This window comes from Miscanthus floridulus, chromosome 9 (assembly GCF_019320115.1).
Source record: "Miscanthus floridulus cultivar M001 chromosome 9, ASM1932011v1, whole genome shotgun sequence".
NCBI lineage: Eukaryota > Viridiplantae > Streptophyta > Magnoliopsida > Poales > Poaceae > Miscanthus > Miscanthus floridulus.
Genome location: NC_089588.1, coordinates 132,740,741 through 132,747,419, shown reverse-complemented (window position 1 = coordinate 132,747,419; position 6,679 = coordinate 132,740,741). Strand labels below are relative to the sequence as shown.

Genomic DNA, 6,679 nt, shown 5'->3' with positions numbered 1-6,679 from the left:
TTGTTGGATGAACAAATGACCTAAAATAAAAGTTTTAGATCTTAATGAGTTATATAACTTTTATATTCATGACTTTTTCGGCTGAAATCATTTACACTTTGAAAATGTTGTTTGAAGTTGCCAATTTATGAAATTCAAAATTTGAACTTTTCAAACTAAGTCACATGAAAAGATGACCAAAATGAAAGTTGTAAATCTTGATGAAGTTTTACAACTTTTATGTTTACAACATTTTCATTTTAGGATCATTTTCTGACTTAAAATTCAATTCAAAATTCACAAATTCAAATTTTCAATGTTTAAATATAATTTTTATATTTTTTAAAAAGAAAATGTATCATTAGATATATATATATATATCTGCAAGTTGTTTTTTATATGTAGGGGAAAATATAGCAAATTGTTTTTAATACATTTATAAAAAAATATGCAGAACTAACATTTAAAAAATTCCAAAAATACGAAAATATTTGAAGGGACAGGCTGATGATTGAGCCGCCCCTACAAATCTACCCATTTGAAGGGGCGGCTCGTATCAACAGCCGCCCCTACTGTGCCATTTGTAGGGGGGCGGCTGACCTCGTGGAACGTCAGCGGGGGCACTGTAGGGGCGACTGCAGAGTGAGCCGCTCCTACAAAAAAAAAAGGTGCCATTGCTACAAATCATTTGCGTAGTAGTGATAGAGGCTTACCAGCCGCGAGGTATAGTACCTCAGATCAGTTACACTTCTTGCTAAAGGAACAGTGACAGCGCCAAACGTGTTGCACAAGTGATGTCGCAGTCCCAAAAAGCTGCTTCCTTCTTCCACATTTTATTTGTCTAGTGTATTCATTAATTTGACCATTCAACAGAAGTAAGTGCGCTCTTTGGACGTGTGGCAGTTCTGTCATTTCAGCTTCATGGTCAAATATATATACGGCTGAAATGCATGCTTCATGGACGCAGCGGTTCCCTCGTGACTGGTATTGACCATACACCCCCCCAGGTTCTCCCATAAGAACTAGGAATTGAAGCTCACTGTTCTCATACAATACAATGCTAGGAAGGCGTTACTTCCTTCCTACCGTGTTTCTGGTGATTCAGCTGATCCTGATAAGCATCGTCAGCCAGCAGGCTCATGAGCTTAAAGATGTTTGTCATGGGTGTTCATGTAAGTGCTAAGGGACTATTTGATTGTTATCGAGTGTTTTTTTTTTCTGAACGTTTGTTTCGATTGTGGCTGTGGATAAGTTCATTCTCATACGTCTCAGTTTTTTCATTCTTTCATATATGTGTTAGCTGCAATCTATATAGTACACTCATGACACAAGAAATTTCATTCTCATACGTCTCAGTTCTTCTCATGACACCAGTTCGCAGCGACTCTTCCTTCCTTCTCTGCCGTCGCACAAGCTGCTCCCTTCTCTGTCGCGGCCAGACTCCTCCCTTCTGTCTGCGCCACCACCAGCCTCCTCTTAGCCACGTCTACCATCTCTGCTGCCGTGCAGCTGCGTTTCCCATCTCCGCTGCCGCCGGTGGTCCCTGCCATTGCTGCCCGATGTCCACATCTCCCCGCCGCCCATCATCCATGCCTCCTCGATCCCCTGTAGCAGCCCGCTGTTCCCACCTCCTCCCCCGCCGCTCAGCTGCCAGATCTGCACATAAGGCCACCAGGGATGGCATGTCCTAGCTGTTGTGGCCAACTAGCGCTGCAAAGATACCGCCTACCCCACTAGGGTCCGTGGTACCCCGTCGCCTAGCGCATAAGTGTACCTAGGCGGCCGCGGAGTGACGCCTTGTGAAATACTGGATATATATTATATCTACACGCATAATAAAAATAATATATCTAGAAAATTCAAAATCTTATAACTTGGAACAAATTGAGTATTTTAGAGTATGTTCTCCCATCTTTAGTAAATCACCTTCCCTAAGGGTACGTGCTCATTTATCAGTTTTAATATGTTCATATGCTCATTTTAAGATACTCCAAATCTTACTCCATGGAAAAATTTCAATGGAGCTTGTATTTTTAGTACTCTATTCCAAATTAAAAGATATTTTGACTTTTCTAGATACATAGTTTTTGCTATACACCTAAATATACACTATGTAGATACATAGTAAAAACAATGTACATAAAAATGCCAAAATGTCTTCTAATTTGGAAAGGAGTGAGTATATTGTTAATTTGTTATAATATCGTGATAGTAGTACATAAAATAAGTATAACTAGTATACTTGACATTGCGTACTATCCTAGATGGTCTGGTATGATCACATACTCTCTATGTGTCCACTTCGTCAGGCCATATGCACCATAAATCTTAAGATACACATTTATAGGGTATAAGAGTAAGATCAAAGAAGAAAATGGGTTAGATAAGATAAGACATTTAAATACACAGTGGCAGATCCAGAAATTGATTTCGACTGACTTAACTAAATTAGTTATAATCTTTTGTAATTGTATAAATTCTACACCTTTTATTAAGTAGCTTTGCTTATGCATGACTAGGGCAGCAGCATGGGCAGCCTGGGCCGTAGATCCGCTTTTGCGTGCTTACGGGTAGCCAATATCGGTGTTTACTTTGGTCAAAGAATATCAATAGAAAATGTAACTTATTATAGGGTGAAATAAAAATAGAAAAATAAATAAAAAGACTGAAACCATTCGGTAGTTCAATATTCTCTCCATTCCAAATTATAAGACATTCTAACTTTCTTGGAGAATCAAAGAATCTTAAGTTTGACCAAAATTATAGAGAGAATTACAAAAATTTATGACATCAAATAGGTATACTATAAAAATATAATTAATGAAATTTAATGATACTGATTTGGTATCATAAATGTTATTATTTTAATATAAATTTTGTCAAACTCGAGATACTTTGACTCTCTAAGAAAGTTGAAATGACTAATAATTTGGGATGGAGGGAACAACATAGTTATCCTTAATAATGTTTTTTGTTTAGAACCATTTAGGAGATTTTAGAAGCGTTTGAAAATCTTAGCAGTCTATGAATTTGTATTTCTAGAGACAGTTTGGTTCCTACCCCCTGGAGGTTTCTATAGAGATGACTGTTGATGGAGCTGCATCTGGGAAACAAAATTGGCATAGTAGTGAACATCTATAATAATATAGTTATTCCCATGTTTATTTGTTTAGAACCATTTAGGAAATGTTTCTCATAGCTATAGCTAGCATCTGTTGAGCCCTCTAAGGCCCTGTGTTGGATCCACATTAACTAAACTTTTGCCAGCTAATTTGGCTAGCTAAAGTTTAGCTGTGGTTGTTTGGATCATCTAAATAATTGGTTTTTATTTACCATGTTGCCCATAGTTTTGTTGAGCCCAATATGGACACGAAAAAAGAGGGGCGATTTTGTCATTACTCACGCTTTAGCTGGATTGGAACAGCTAAACGGATGGTATACATTTTAGCCTCCAGCTAAAGTTTAGCTGAGTTTTAGCTGTCTCTGTTTGGATCCCTAGCTGCTAAACTATTTTAGCAGCTGAAGTTTATCCGGTCGATCCAAACAGAGCCTAAGAAAAGGACCTAGCATAAGCAGCTCCAACCGTATGGTTTATCATGGTTCCAAATGCCCAGCAGTCACACAGACAATTTAAAATAGAAAATACTATCAATTTTGTAGTTGTTGAACTGTGATGAACAACTTTGTTTAACAAAATGAGCAAGAGCAATTGATACTTGACGGCCTGCTTTTGGGTCCACGCGCAGGTAGCTGGGGAGATGGTCATACACGTCCTTGCGGACCAACAGTGAGGACCCCGCCGTGCCATCGTCCGCCATGTCCTAGACATGCATGAGAAGGTCTTCTTCTTCTTAATGCAATGCCTGGGGTGGTCATACCCCGCAGGTCCAGTTTTTATTATAAATATATCGCTGATCAGCATAAATAAACTGGACCTTCTCCAAATGGATCGAGGATCCAAATTCAGTGTATGCATCCGAGTGTCTATATATTGAAGTTTTACTACAATAATCCTGTACTAGCTAGTTTGTATTTTGAAAGATGAATTATATCAATATTATATCGTGTCCAATATACACTGCCTTCTTTCTTGAATGATTATGATATCTACTCTTCTTTCTGCACTTTACATTAGTATTCTTTCGGTGTACACACTGGCTTTGATATAGGTCACTGCGGACACTGCCTAAATAGATATTGTCTGAGTATGTAAATCGAGAACAAGAGAATGAAAATGATTGAACTCCACTTCTCCCATTCACACTGATCAGGTTTATATACACTATGAACCATCGCTTGGTGGGATGACCGATGCCCCGAAGTTGGTAATTTACACTAGTGTATAGTAACTGCCTGAATAAAAAGGCGTTGAAGGTTAATCCTAATCACCCCTACTATATAACAGACAATCCCTGTCGGCTTGTTGCTGCCAGTTGCGCTAGAGCCAGAACTGATCTGATTTCACTGTCGAGTCATAAGTCTAGGATTTAGGCAATGATTGGGATCCTACTGATCGAGCAGTGAAGCCGGCTATCGCTGCCAATTCAGACCACAACCTGGCAGCGATATGACATGATCGAGCATGCATAAGTTTTTGAAACACTTGAGGAGTGTAACACCCTAATTTTGCATTTTCTAAAAAAATAGTCAAATTGATTTATTTAAGCAATTTATGTGAGCATTCAAACATAGGAAAGTAATAACTTTTTATAAAACTAAAATCAAATATAAGATTAGCTACAAGTGATGCATACATGCTGCTGCATATTATTTTGTGAATGTTTGGTATTCATAAAAAATTTCAAAGAGAATTGAAATTTGAATTTAAAATGCTTTTGGAAAATTTGTTTGGAAAAAGAAAAAGGAAAATTCTTTCTTTTCCCTCCCTTCCTTGATTTTCGGCCCGCTCAACCGCGCCAGCCCAGCTCCCTCTCCCCTCCCCCCTTCTCCTCAATTCTGGCCGAGGCCCACCGAGCAGCCGCGCCAGCCCGGCTTGACCTCCCCCTGGCACCCCGCGCCGGCCCAAGTCGCGCGCGCCGCTAGAAACCGCCGCGCCTCCCTTTCCTCTTCAGCCGCTGACGCCCAGCCCCGCCTGTCAGCTTCCCCTTCCTCCCGCAACCGCAGCCCCTGGTCCAGCCGCTGCAGCAACTGACACCCCGCTCCACGCGCGTCGTGGGAGCGCCCCCTCCCAACGCCCCGGCCTCTTTTTAAGCAAAGCCGAACCCCCGCGCGTCCCCCTCTCGCTCCCCGCTCCATTTTCTTGCTCTCGCTCACGCCTCGGAGCCCGTAACCGGCACGCGGAGAACACCGATGACCGCCGTCCGCCGTCCGCGTCGCCGTCTTCCCCGAGCCGACTCCGACCCCGATTTCTCCCGCTGTGAGCCTCGCCATGCTTCCCTCTACCTCCCCATGCATTCAATTCATTGTTTCACGGCCCCTAGAGCTCTAACCGCATGTGCCGAGGATCTCCGGCCGCCGTCCATGGCGACCGCCGCCACGGCTGCACCCTCCGGCCACCTTTTTGGCCTAGCCGTGATCCCCTGTTCCTCCGCATCTTCCCGGTGTTTTCGGATATGCTTTACATGGACCGTGGCCCCCCTAACCGAGCTCGCCGGTGAGTCTTCGCCGTCGGCCATGGTGCCTGGCCGCCTGGAGCACTATTCTGGCCAGCCCCCCCCCCCCCCCCCCCCTTGTTCTCCCTCCTCTGTTTAATCTCAACCGCCCATCGCGAGATCAACGGCCACCAGTGATTGATACCCCTTCGTGGGTAAATTAGCTAAAGAGACCCTGAGTTTTTCTAAGTCCTAACCCGCAGTCCAAAGCGCATTTCCCCGAGTACGCATTCTTGTTTTGAAAGTGTAAAGTTCACTGCTTTAGTCTAAAATACGTTTTCAGTATTTACAGAAATGCCATTTGAACTGTTTTGCTTATAAAATCGTCGTTTTAGCTCCGAATTGATCCGTTCAAATTGCGTTAGCTTCGTAATTTCATAATCTACATGTTAGAACCACTGTTAGTCAAGTTTGGAACTTTTTAATTTCATGGTTAGATTTAATTAAATATGAGATCCCGTTTAAATCATAACTTACGCATTTTAGCTCCATTTTTCGTGAACTTCGCGTTGACGTGATCGTAGCGAGACGTAGATGATTTTCACAAACATTTTATCTTGTTTTCTATACTGTTGGTGTACTATTCTAATAATAGGAATGTTTGCTTTGCATGAATGCCTTTGGAATGTTGTATGTTGCCGTGTTGGTCGCGTTCAGACGGTGAGGAAACGTTGGAGACCAAGAATTCTTCGACGACCAGCAGGACCAGCAAGAGTTTGTGAACGAAGGCAAGTATAGCATGGGATTTACCTTGATGTCCTATTCACCATTATTAATTACTCATTTGCATGTGTCTAATTATGATACCCGTAAGGACATCCTAGTGATTGATTATCCTGTTCCTTGTCTCCTATGGGTTATTTGCATATGGGTAGATTGCTAGTGCTCTAACTAAACATAATCTACACGATGATGAATGATTCTATGGAACTAAAAGTATGACATGAGTTATAACAACTGTTCCATAGGGCGAAGTTGCAAATAACTTTTGATCATGTTGCTCCCGGCCCTCCATAAGGACTTATCTGTCGGCAAAAGCTCGGACTGACAGTGCAACCGGGAGAGTCATATGGCTCTGACTTTAGCTC

At 41.9% G+C, this 6,679-nt stretch overlaps 1 long non-coding RNA gene across 1 annotated transcript; it reads left to right on the top strand.

The window, feature by feature from the left end:
- The first annotated feature begins 959 nt into the window (after positions 1-959).
- LOC136484291 (uncharacterized) lies at positions 960-4,053 on the top strand. The gene is made up of 2 exons (XR_010765859.1): positions 960-1,151; positions 3,726-4,053. It is a non-coding gene; the product is annotated as an uncharacterized lncRNA (long non-coding RNA).
- The last annotated feature ends 2,626 nt before the right edge of the window (positions 4,054-6,679 follow it).